This window comes from Strix uralensis, chromosome 11, assembly GCF_047716275.1.
Source record: "Strix uralensis isolate ZFMK-TIS-50842 chromosome 11, bStrUra1, whole genome shotgun sequence".
Classification (NCBI taxonomy): domain Eukaryota; kingdom Metazoa; phylum Chordata; class Aves; order Strigiformes; family Strigidae; genus Strix; species Strix uralensis.
This window is the reverse complement of record NC_133982.1, coordinates 14,172,258-14,185,945: the sequence shown is the minus strand read 5'-3', so window position 1 is coordinate 14,185,945 and position 13,688 is coordinate 14,172,258. Positions and strand designations below refer to the sequence as shown.

Below are 13,688 nucleotides of genomic sequence, written 5' to 3'. Positions count from 1 at the left end.
TTACATTGTTCACAAAAGTTAATTATACCACAATGCATCATCTTTTTCTCACGTTTTTCTCACTGCCCTGAAAAGGATTATATGAAAAACAAATTAATCAGAGCTCAAAGTCAACTACAATTTCCATTTGGCTGTGCTGTGTTTTCTTTGGATCCCATTGGTCTGTCAGACAGCATGAAATGCACACAAAACGCTCTTTAGAGCATTTATATTCCATTTAACAGTTTTTTGTATTCCAGTTTATCAAGCTTTTTTAATACAACTAGTATAACTTTGCTTTATTTCATGTTCAATTCAGAACTGGAAATTAACTATTATGTATTTCTTTTGCTCACTAACAGAAAACAAAAATGCAACATCTGTTTATTACCCTGCCCCAATAGTTTTGGGTCTTGGGTAGATTATAAACACCCAGGATAATTACCAGTAGTCAGATTCATGCTGTTTTCATTCAGCTGCTTACAGATTTCCAAGCCTTTCCTTAAACTGCCTATTATTTCTCAGACTTGTTCTAAACTAAGTACCTAATTCTGAGTGAGAAATTAGTTCTTAAAAGAAATATGTATTTATTTGTTTAAAAGATAACTCCCCCAATACAGTAAAATACAAAAGAGAAGCATCGCATTCTTTACCTAGACAAACACAAATGCCTTCCTGGAAGTAGCACTTCAGTCCAGAAATATTAAGCTTCACCTGCTATCCAACAAGAAGCTCACTTCTGCTCTTTTTTACTGGGAGCATCCCAGGGGCAAGCCGCAGGGCGTGTAAACTTCCAAAGGTAATAAAAACACCCACTCCACACTACAGTCTGTCTGAGAACCTGCAGCCCATTCCTAGTCAGAGGACAGATCCAAGTCTGATCATGTAACTGAGATGGGGTCAATGAACTACCAGGAAAAATGATTGCATGTAACAGGTTCATATGATGCGAGTAATTAACATGACCTGCAGCCTACTCCTTAATCTGGCAGAATCTCCTGGCAAGTCTCCTTTCTAAGTGCTGCTCCAAGTTAGGGCACCAAGGAGCAGAACAGAGGCTGTGAACAAACACGCACACTGCACAGCACACGGGTAATAAATTGACACTACTGAGTACACACAGATTGGGCAGACTAAAGCAAAGCTGTGTGCAACACAAAGCGCTCCGAGTACAGTGATTCAGTCGCTTCTTCTTGACCTTAACTACGATTTTCATCCCAAGAAACATTTTGACATGGAGAAGAACCTTGTCACCTTGAGAAACACCTGCTATTTAATCATCATCTATCATAAAATAATCATTTACTCCATGCAGCAGGTCTTTGTTTCTTTTAGATATCCACTAGCTATTTCAGGTCACTAACTACTCCCAGGAGGACTTACCTGTTACCCTTCAGCGTTTCGAAGGAACCATTCCTTTTGCAAAGTGGCATGCTACAAAAGACAAATCAGCAGAAACCCTGCTGTTCAACATTCAGCCTATAATACCACTTCTGCTTGCTACAGTATGTCACAGCTGTACATATATTCATACCAGTTAATTTGTTATCAATACTAAGGTGTTAGAGGGCAGATTGACAGTTCACACATCCACTGTTTTTAATAAGAGAAGAATTCACTTCCTAAAAGGAACCATTTCATCATGGTGTAGTTCTTGCTTCCAAATTTTGTATTGTTCCCACTTACTCCATTTTAGAAGTTCGAAACAAACACAACTGTACAGCTTTTTCTTGAAAAAAAGACACACCTCCACATTTTAAGCCTTGCCTTTGGCCCTTTACTTTTTTGGGTAATGTTAAAAGGTTTTACTACACTGAAAGGTCTCAGTATCCTCTCAACTATCCAGAATTCTGTTCACCGTCTGGCTCTCTCAACACCAAAGTCTTAGACAAAGCAGCACCAAGGCAGCTCTGAGTCATCGAGTCATCCCTGCACAACCCTTTCGCAAGTCCAAGGCCTTTTCAACCTAAGCCTGCTCCAGCTGGGTCAGGCTTTCCATAGCAACAGAGACTTGTTCAGCCTGTGCAGGCATTTACATTTCTGAAATGAGAATCAGGATAGACTGCTTAACGTCTAACTACCAATCTTGAAACCAACTCCTGTTCACCTTTCTCCTGTTTTGTATACTCATGGCATGTTACCAAAGCAAGTTATGATTTCCCTTTGTTTTCCCTCTTTTGACTTCCCTTCTGTGAAGATTGTTCCCTTCACTTCAGAGTAGAGATGCAAAGCTTTATCTCAAATGAGGAGCCTGGATACCTTCAGCTTTTCCATTTAAAACAAAACCAAAAACAAAAACAACCACCCACACATATCCCCTTACACCCATTGCTGAAGTGCTGAAGGTGCAGAAATTGTTCCAACTCCATATCGTTTTCCTGCCCAGGTGTTAAAACACCCATTCTGAGGATAAAGCCTGTGATCCACAAGGTTCAAAAGGATTTTTTTAAGGGAGGGCACAAGGCTGCTCAACTTCTCATCTATCCTGAAATTCGGTACAGCGGTAACAAGTACAGTATGTTACCATCAGCGCTGGATGATTTCCTACACAAAGAAGGAACTACAAGCCGTAATACAAAAACCAATTGTGGCTAGTTCTACTTTTAGCAGAGTAGCTTGCTCACACCACCACCACCACAAGAAAAGTCTCACTTTGCCAGTAATGGCTTTTTCTGAGCACACTCCACTTCAGTGAGAGGTCTGCTTTCCCAGACAGCTACTGCTAGTCTCTGGTCAGCTAAGAGCTGATGTTACCGAACACAGTAACATTGCTCTCTCCCAAACTTCTCTAATGAAAGAGGCTTCACCACATCATCCTTCAGTAATGTCAGCTCAGAGCTGTGGGTCTTTCTGGGAGATCAGCATATCTTATGAACAGTGCTGTTATTTATTCCCAACAGAGTCACTTCCTTTTCATCATGTGTTTTTTAGTTTTAATCTATGGCAGGTCCTTATAAAAAAAAGGGTCCAAAGCAGCTACTGAATGTGGCTGCAGTCCAGCAGCCCTCATCCCAGATCCAGAACATGCAGCGTCCTTTCTAAGGCAAACATCTCCAGAGTTACCATCCCTCTCTCTTAACAACAAAGAACATGTTTATTGCATTGGGTGGATTTAGATCTCCATAATGTATAATGGCCTGCATATTGACTTGTTTGCTATACACTGGGTCAACTCAATAGAGGGGTTGTCTAGCACACTGGAAAAAAAACAATGGCTCAAAAAAATTCCTTGCAGACACTTGAAAGTTAAAGAACAACTTCGGCTGATGACAGCATCCTACTCTCCATGTTATCTGAAAAACTGGTTTGAATCAGGTTAGGAAAAAAAGAGCTAAACACACGATAAAGCTCGCCAACAGATTTAAAAGGAGCCTCTTTTCTACCTGACTGCAATTGGTCAGAAGAGAAGCAGGAGGACACATCAGTGGAAACAGAGAGGGAATAGTCTGAAAATGTTACACACATACAGATTATAAACAGGGTAAAGTAAAACTTGACCTTAACCTCTCCACTCTTAGGGCTAAGTATTATGCTTGTTTTAAGAAAACCATCAGGACTGTCATACAGCCCTGAAGAAAAAAATCTTTAAGTGTTGTTATTCAGTCATCACTGAACAGAGAGGCACTGCAGTCCATGGCCTGGTCTTAAGCCTAGTTTGTTCCTGTAGTTTCACTCCAGGACTTGGAAGGCAAAAGTAGAAGACTGAGAAGGAGCCAATTAGCAACCAGAATTTCTCTTTGAGCCCATGAAGTTTCAGCATAGTTGCACCATCTGCAGACACAGGGGAAAAAAAATTACTACAGAAGTCTAAGGATTCTTTAATTGCATACTATGCAAAGAAGAAATTAAATGTGGAGTTCACAGAAATCAGTGGTTGGAGAGATTGCTTATGACACTTTACATTAACACAGGATTCCACCACCCACTGAGCTCTTGGTTTTGCCTTCGTAGTGACACTATGAATGAAATATATATTTTAGTGTCTTTAATGTACTTACACAACCTCCCACAAAATTTCTGTACTCTCTAAGCTCACCTATCCTGCATGTGTCACATCAATCACTAGATCTCTTCCCAGGGAAGCCAGCTTCTGTATTACCTCTTGGGATGTCAGAACCAGTAACAAGGAGGGAACTAAATCTACACCACATGATTCAAGCTGACTCCCTAACCACCAAACTATTCCTCTTCATCAAATATGCTACATAAACCACTTTACATTTACCAATATTTTATGAAGTTACATCTCTGCGGGGGGGGGGGGAACAGATAAAAGGCACCCCACAATTCAGAAAACATCAACCATTATAGCTTTTGCTAATCAAATCTATAATTGAATTTCAACTTCTGTATTTCTAGCACTAGCACAACGCTGCCATCTTTGGTTTGCAAAACATGAAAGAGAATACTCAAACCCAAACAAAAAACAACTGTTTCCACTTGAATATAAGTCTTGAGAACGTTCTTGTTTACACATCTAAGGCCCAGGAAGAGGGCTTGGGTTTTTTCTTCATTTAATTAGAAGTTAAGCTTTGGAAGACAAAGCCAGACCACTATGATCTTCTAAACACTCAAGAGACTGGAGATTATATTGCAGTGTAGCTTGTCATTTCTGAGAAATATAGTCTATTATAATTAATTTAAATTGTGTCACTCGTCACTCCTAGCAACCTTTTACAGGATTCTTCTCTCCCAGATTTGGAAGGAAATAGCGGTGTCACAAGAGGCCAATCAAATTTGGCGCAAATACCTTAAAAAACAACTGGATTCCCCTTCTCCACACATTCTCGTTGTCTCCCATAGCCCTTAGAAAAATACACACATCCTACCCGAATTTTCTCTTTTACCACTCTACTAACTATATATTCCCAATCCAAAGGCCGCTGTGTTACCAAGCTGACCAGAACAAAACACTCACAAAAATAACACACAGAAGGACTACAACCCACATCACAAACTCAAACTGGCTCTTTTTGCTCTTGCAATTTCAGCTGTCATTGGCTAAAGATATCTCTGGCATTGCTGCTTTCCATGAACTTCCTCCAACTTCTCTATAAGTTTACACAAAAAAATTTTCAGAATAAATCACATTTCTGTCCCTCATCTCAGTTGCTTTCTCTCTGCCAACATTTTACTCTGAATGTCAACAGGAACAGCAGCTTAGCAAAAATGAAGCCAACAAAATGAACTGAATCCCTTTAATAATATTGATTGATGCCTTCTCCACACAGCTCACCAGAACAAGTGGGTCTAGATTTAGCTTAGCTCACGTGAAAGCATCCTCATGACAAAGTCATCCCCCAATTAATCCTGTCTCACCAAGACGGCACTGACCCAGCACATCCCTCAGGGGTTCCTCTGAGGCCACATCTGTTACCTCCTACTACTGAAATAGCATAACATGAGCGAGTGGCTCAGTTGGCATGGGCTTCTGTTCATCCTCATGGGTACACAGGGCAAAAATGGAGGAAGATATTATAGAGCTAATAACATTCAAGTGGCTGAGCCCCAGAACCCTCGGCTATCAAACCAAGTTAAAGTAGCACCACACTTCTAACGCTGATCTGTAGGGCCCAGGTTATGGACAACGCCTGCTCTTGACACTCAACCAAACAAGACGACGACAAAAATCTTAACAGAAAAATCAGACCTACAGTAAACTCCTCATCCACTAATGCCCAGTATATGTCAAGCATTGAGGGCCATTGTTTGAGCGTTATGGTTGGAGCTGAACACTCAAACCTCTGGTAAGATACTTCTGTGTGTTTACAAGGAAGGGAAAGCTGTTTGAAGCACCAGCTGAATGCAACTCCAGAATAATTCCATGAACTAACTACACTGCAACACTTTTCGAGTCATAGTACGGTCATGTTTTCCAGCCTGTGAGAAAACTGTCAAAAGTCAAACAAAAAAACCTGCAGAAGAAAGCAGGTAATGCCTAAATCACTAAAGATGAGCTCCATCCTCATAGGAAGAAAGACAGACTTCAAACCTCTGCACTCTCTCTTACCCTGCATTACCACTTTTCTGACAGCACCACAAGTTTTTCAGAGCATGCCATTCTATACAAAATACGTAACATAGAAGTGAGTAGGTGGCGTGTTATGATCAATAACTGTGAGAGTAAAACATTTTTTAACTGTGATGATAATGTTTAAACCCTATCCCAGTAGCTTCAGTCTAATGCCTGCTAAAGCAAAAATGGAAGACTGAAATTACAAGCTGTTTATAACACTGAATTTATGTTTCACAATCTGTGATGACAATAGAGCTTAACAGAAATTGTCTCTCCTGGGGACTGTTCTTCTCCACCTTTAAAAAAAACATAGTTGTGTGCAGGCTTTTATTTATTTATTTTTAACATAGTTGTCTACACATCCAAGTGACTCAGCAACTGCCTGACAGAAACCTATGGGATATACACTTAGGTAGCCACGATAAGCAGCCAATTCTTCCAGAAAGAAAGTTCATCATGTGGCTGGGCTCAGCAATGCGCATTTAGGGAGACACTTTACTATGCTTTTAGCTGCCTGCTGAGTTGCCATCCTGCAGTTATCTAGGAAACCAGCTTCTCTTTAAACTTTCTGGGGAATTATTTTTTTTTTTAAATCTTTAAAAAATGACTGGCTGACCAGGCCAGATCATTTAGACTTCATTAGAAGCAAATTGACAATATAGTATCATAACACGTAATTGCATCCATCATGGTCAGTGAAAGGATTTAATAGAGTCATCAGGAAGTTATACTTAGATCCACAGAAAAATTCAAAGCCTGATGCAATTACTCTTAACAATACGCAACACATGGCCCTACTGTCCTGGGCTAACTATCTCTTACATGATGAAACACAGAAATCCTACATTCTGTGACCTTCCATAGTAGTGCTCCTATTTTAAAAAACTGAACTAAGAGTTCCATTAATCCCGTATTTCCACCTGAACAGAGATTTAGAATATTTAAAAAAATAAATAAATCTAATTGCACAGAAGAAAAAGACAGTGCTATGAAACTTCATTCAACAGAACAGCGAGTCCTCCCTTCACATGGCAGCTACACAGCTTAAAATCACATCAGTCATGCTGTAACCTGCTTCCTCCAGGCAGCTAAAATACGACCAACTTGCAATCCCCAAAAAGGGCTTTAAAGGTATTAAGTTACACACATGCAGGTGCTGTGGGACTTTCCAGTCATAAGCTAACTAGATTGGAAAAAAGAACCCTCCTCTCCAAATACAAGGTAAAACATGTGGGTTGGCACCAGAGACAAGGTGACTAGTAGTTCAGGTCTTATCAACAAAAAACAGTTGCACTAGAACACAGTTTAAGGCAAATATAAACTAAAGTAGCTATAGCAGTAGGAACTCTTATGTGAACTCACTTTTCTGGCTAGTTGGATGCTTCCAATTTGCTTTTAGTATCATAAACACAGTTCAACCAAGGAAAGTGTCCTTTTTACTAGAACAGCATTCACAGTCTCAGAGGCATCACAGCACAATACGGGGGGGGGGGGGGCGGGGGGAAGAGTCTCATGACAAAGCACCCTTAATGCACACAGGTGAGAAGCAACCAGATAAACAGGGTTAAGCATGGAAAACTAGAGCCCTTTTAGGCACAGTCAACTACCAGAACTCCAAGGTTTCCATTTCTCTGAAGATAAAGAAAAGCTTCCAATCCTGAGTACAGGATTTTCAATATACCCACGCAGATCTGTTCAGCAATTACTTGACCTTCACCGTAAAATAGTGAAAATAAAAAACAAAATATGAAAACTAGATATACACCTTGTTAAAAAAAAGTACCAACAGTGGTTTACTCCCAGTCGCTTGTTCACACTTTCACACTTGGCTTTTAAGTTCAAGGTGACATTTCAGCCCATATTCTTCATTTTACATTTATATACTGCCCAAGACATTTGATTTCCAAATTCATACACGTTTTTTAGACACTGCCTATAAGCACTGTGGGTGATGCACAATGTTATAATTCTGATTAACAAAATGGTTTAGGTATTTCATCAGCCTAGCTATACTGAATTCTATTGCTTGGCAACTGCAATTATTGTCACAATATCCACTTTTATTAGAAGAGGATTGGAATGGCAGAGCAAGCAGGAGAATTATGATTCTCTGGCAGGTACTTCTGGAGACCTGGGATGCAAAAAGGTTGCCCTAATGCATTTCAAACAAATCCACCCATAAGAAAGCAGTGGGTCCAACTGGGTGAGAGAAATACATCCACGGCACATTTCACTCAGCAACTCATCATCAGGGGTTATCTATTACACTTCCCTTCTGAGCCAAAACTGGGGGTGAAGAGTTTTGGAAGAACAGGATGTAAGAAGTTTCAGGAGATTGGATTTAGAGGCAAATAAAACAGCAATATCAAACCTGGATGCTTGAGACACTTCCAACTTCAGACACCTCCCTTCACTGGGATTTGCAGCTGCACACACTCATTCCAGAGGGTAAATCAAAGCAAAGCTGAAATGGAGATCTCCGTCATCATTATTTTTGCCCTATACCCTGCACACTCAACCCACTCCTAGCTAAAGGTACAGCTGGAGAACATATACTTAAACTGAGTTTTGCTAACTCCCTGGTATTATTTCACTATTTGTTCTGGTCATGAAGATGACATTAAAAATTAGAAGAAATTTGAGCCAGAAAGAAGAGATGGGCAACATCAAGGAGAAAAAAACATCTAAGTGAAAGAATGGAAGAGTGGACTAGCTCTAACCAATGCAATTCAATCACTAAGTTTCAGTTGTCACTTAAATACATAAACATAACATTCTGACACAAAATGAAAGTTAACTATTTTGCATTTACATTTGGGAGGGCTGTTGGTTGGTTTTTTTGTTTATTGGGATTTACTAACTACTAAATGATGCTGATTTTTCACAAAAACAGTTTCTCTCTTCACTTGGTACTTTTGCCTGCTGAGCAAGTGTGTTTCTTCAGCAAAGTGCTCTGTCTTTGTTTACCAGGGTGTACTACTTAATGTTTAAATTATTATAGTAAGCATATTTATAGTTAACCTGTGATGAGAAATCTTTCCTTAGAGAACTTAAATTACGTTAAATTACTTTAAATAATAAACTTTATCCATTGCAACAAGAGGAGCAGCTAGACAGAAAAAGGGAAGCAAGAGAAACCACATCAACCCTGTAATATGCTCTTAAATGTATAAACCTGAATGACATATTCTTTAGTTTCACTGCATTCTAAAACTCTTATCATGAGTAACAATACAGCTGTGTTGTGCAAGATAGACAAAAAAAATATTAGCTGATAGCTACCATCGCTCAAACAGAGGGACCATCAGCAGAAATAATTCTGCACCTCTCTTCACATGAAGGAGACTGTCGTACGGTCAGAAACTGCTCAAAACACTTCAGAATTAGGCTATAGGATTGCATCAAATAAAATCTCTCTCTGGATCCAGACTACTTCACATTCAACAAAGCTTTGGCAAGACCCATTCCTTCAGACATAAGAAAGGTTTCACCAAGCTCTGAAATTCCAGAACTAGTTGCAGCATCCCGCATCCTCATTCCCCCACGCCAATGTATAGTGAAACCAGCTGCCAATCCTGTAAGGTAAAGGAAGAATTTAATCTCTACTGCAAAGGAGGTGCCACTACAGTCACTCAAGGAAAAAAAAAAAAAAAAAGGGGAGGAGATTTTTCTGACTGTAGTTACAATTTGCCTCATCAAGTCACACCAGCCAAACAACTCCTGCCAACATAAACTGCACCTATGGGGCAGGTGTTCGATGGCATAACTACATTGGGTAACAGTGCCACATACACACTTGAACACAGCTATACTGCAAAGCTTTAAACTAAGTCTCATCTGAGAAAGAAAAACAGAAATCAACAGAACAGAAAAGAGCATAGGTAAAAAGGATCTGAACAGGAAGACATGAAATCCTCTTTTCCAACTGCTAGCTTGAAGGCAAAAATCATCTAGAGAGCACAGCTGATGGACAGTCCTTGGCCTCACCTCACTTGTCCGACAGCTCTACTGGCCTCTCACTGCTGTTGTGAAAGAAAACCACGGTATTTGTGCAAGGCTAGTTGGTTCCACATTAAGAAAACACATCTGAGCAGCCCGTGCTTTGCTTTACCACATACGCCAGCTTCATTCAGATTCAGATACCAGGACTCAGTCTCCCTATTTCCTCCACAGTTAACCAGCAATTTAGGACACAGAGAAAGTTCTAAATTCACAAACCACCCCCCAGATCTGTGAGAGGTCACACACTGTCTTTAACAGAAAATTTTCTAGTCCACTTTGGAAAAAGTGACTACCCAAAAATGGAGTCCCCTAGTGCGTTGGGTAGCACCACAGCCACAGTCATCTCCGGTGTCCTCTGTGGACAACAAAAGCAGAATTGTCCCCATCACCATCTTCCCCTCCCAAACTCAGACTGCTGGAAGACATCTACCTGCCCTTCCTTTTCTTCTCTATTAGCCCAAGACACTGGCTCACCTTGACACACCCAACAGCCACCACAGTGTAAAATCGTTTTGTGCACCCCTGCATTAGGCCTGATAAAGTCACACATTAGTGTCCCAGCTGCTCCGGTTCCACCCAGCATCTCCACAAAAGCCTGCACACAGCTATTAGCCACCTCAGTTGAGACAAAGCTGCAAACTAGAAAGTCAACATACAGACCTATTTCCAAGCTACATTTGGTACAGAGGACATAGGAATACCATATTCTGTAAACAACACTGAAGAATCATGCTTTAATCTGAATTTAGATACCCGAAGTTGAGTTAAACCACAGAGGAAAATACAAGACAGCACAAATGAATCAGACCAGAACTTCTAAGAGCTGGAGTTGCTTCACTTATGCTGCTAAAGTCTGAACTATCTTATTTCCAACCCAAGTAATATTTTGATATTCCTCGCCAAATTAATCCAAAAATTCCAACTAAGACAACTTGTGCAGGAAAAGGGGAAAAAAAAAAAAGAGAAGTAATCTAAAGTAACACACAGGTCAGTGCTCCTCCTTAAAATGCACCACATGGAACAGACTCAAATTAGTTTATAAATGGAACAGAAAAACTAACAATTAAAAAAAAAAGACTCCAAAGTAATCTTTGTTTTGGTGTGAATATGAACACACCCATGCTAGGGAAGGTGAGCACGAGACAGGAATGGATCTTTGTGGAGATTGTTAACTTATTAAAATATCCTAACAAAAAGAGAGTAGCTAGTGAACTAACAAATCAAGCAAGCTTCAGCCATATTAACCAATCCAAAGAATGACATTTTATCTGAAAAGAAAGGCTGGTCAAAAGGAAGTAATGAAGAAGATATCCATCAAAGAACAAAAAGCAGGTCTGAGCACAGAGCCAGCAGCAAGACTGTACCAAAACTTACAGATGAACCATCAGACTTGGTAATCCTGCTGCCAAGGAATTATTTACCACATGACGATCAATATTACAATACACACAGAGATACGCATTTTTATCTCAACCTCTATTTGACCCAGTGGGAGCTACAAACACTTTCTCACACTAATTCACATTCTTCAAGAAGAGTCAAGATGGGAAAAAAAAGCTGGAAGCATTTCAGGTTCTCTCTCATTTCAGCCCACTTCCACTACACAGTACCAAAACTATCTTAGAAACAGTTCAGAACAGATTTGTGCTACCTGAGCACCTGGTCAGTAAGGCCAAATACTTCAGGATCACAGCAAGTTTCATTCATGCAGTAAGCCAAACCCTGGTGTGCTGTCAGTCCTTTCAAGTCATTGCCCTTCCTTCATTGCATCAAGAGCAAAGCATCTTTTAAGAATTCCTCTGAAAGGCCTGAACAAGTGTCTAAACTTCCAAGATCTAGTCTCTATAGCCTTGAGCAAGAGTGACAGGAAATAAACTTCTCTCCTCAATGGCTGCTTTTAAGTTTTTTTTTTAAAAAAAAGTGCAATCAGTACTAGACCTATTACAAATTTAGAACTGCAGATCAGGAAACAGGGAAGGAGGGGAAGGCAATGGAGAGAGGAAGAAGAGGTTTGATTTTCAGACAATCAACTTGAAAAATCCTTACTTCAGTGGCCTGGTAAATAAGCAGTTTTAGCCATTTTAGACATCTCGCGTTACCTTCTGAAACATAACCAAGCTAAAGGGATAAGGGTTAATTATATCTGTTATGCTCCAGAGTATTTCAGCAGGCTACGCATTATGTTCTTCTGAAGGGCAAGTTGTTCTTTTATTTATTGTTTAAAACACAAACATAAACACAAAGTGTCCAACACTAACCTGGCGATTACCAGAGAAAAAACAGAGAAATACAGGGCTGCAGGCTTTCCGCTGCTATGAAGCATTTAAACCTATTCTGTTTCTCCGACATTTTTTTTTTCCCCTCGCTCTTGTCTGATACAGATCACAAAAACAACTAAGACATCTGACATACAGGAGAACATCCTGCTGATTAAGAAAAAACAAGAGCACATTACTCTTGAGAGGATACAAAGCACCACTTCCTAATGCATTCTACTTTGTCAGCACAACAGGCTTCTTGTCATTTCAAAGGGAAACTGGTCATATTGATTTTTCCAGAACATAAGTATTATAAAAATATTATGCATTTAATTGGTTTAACAAAGTGTTTTTGTACTGGGACATATCAACACAGATCCTACAAGACAAGGTATAAGGTACCAAGGTGTGGCTTTAAGTACTTGAAGATTCTCTGCTAGCAACAGCTTTACGAACTGCCATGATCACTCCTAATAAAGCTTTCTTGCAGCTCCTATAACCCTCAGCAAGACTGAGATGTCTTTTAAGCGTGGCAGCTCTTACTTCTGAATTCACAACACCCTGAAGGAACATCATACTTCTCTGAAAACTAGTGTCCTTTCCACACTTCACCAAATTTTCACCATGCAACTCAGTGCTCCATGTTTGCTCAACTTTTTCTAGAGGAAAGGAAAGTTCTTTACACCCTCTCAGAGCAATTTATTTCTCTGGTTCTTCCGTTGCAAAAGCCAGACTAACTGAATCAGCTTTCCTGAATGTGAAAACCACACACCTAGCCTGTCAAAAAGCCTGGAAGATTTTTTTTTCCTGTTTTGTTTATAAATTTGAAAACCAAGCTGTTCTCAGACAGTAAGATCAACCATCTCTTTTTCCCCCCCTTCTCAGTTTTCTACTATCCTAAATATGGCAACACTGGGAAAAGCTGGTACACACTTCCCAAGGAAAAACTGTATTTCTCCTTCTCCTATTTCTGTTTTAACACTTCGTATCAGAGTGTACATCCATGACAAGTTTCAACGGTTCAAAGACCATCTGAATAGTCATAGACAGAACACAGATTGTTATTTTGCCTTCTAAAATGCCACTTCAGAGAAATTCTTTAAATTCAGAATTTTGTGAGGGATGCAATAAACAGAGAAGGGACAGCCTTACCTCACACCTCCTTTTATTCCTCCAGGGAACTAAACTAAGTTTTCTCTTCCTAAAGTGATACTTCAAGACTTCTTTACAGCTTGCTTCCAAATATAACTCAGAACAGTATATATCCTCCCTTTAATTTCTTCCAACAAATCCCCTTGCAGCAGAATTTACTCTCACATATGCAATGTGGGCAGAGTCTAGTAATGTAACACAATAGTTCCTAACAAAAAGTTTTGCTAACCTAAGTTCTAGGAAAAAAAAATTAAATCTTATTTGCACATGCTACCCCAATG

The 13,688-nt window shown here is 39.8% G+C and overlaps 1 protein-coding gene across 2 annotated transcripts in view; it reads right to left on the bottom strand.

Annotated features, from left to right (window-relative positions):
• Positions 1–13,688, bottom strand: part of IGF1R (insulin like growth factor 1 receptor) — a 193,837-nt gene that overhangs the window by 164,179 nt on the left and 15,970 nt on the right. The window lies entirely within an intron of this gene.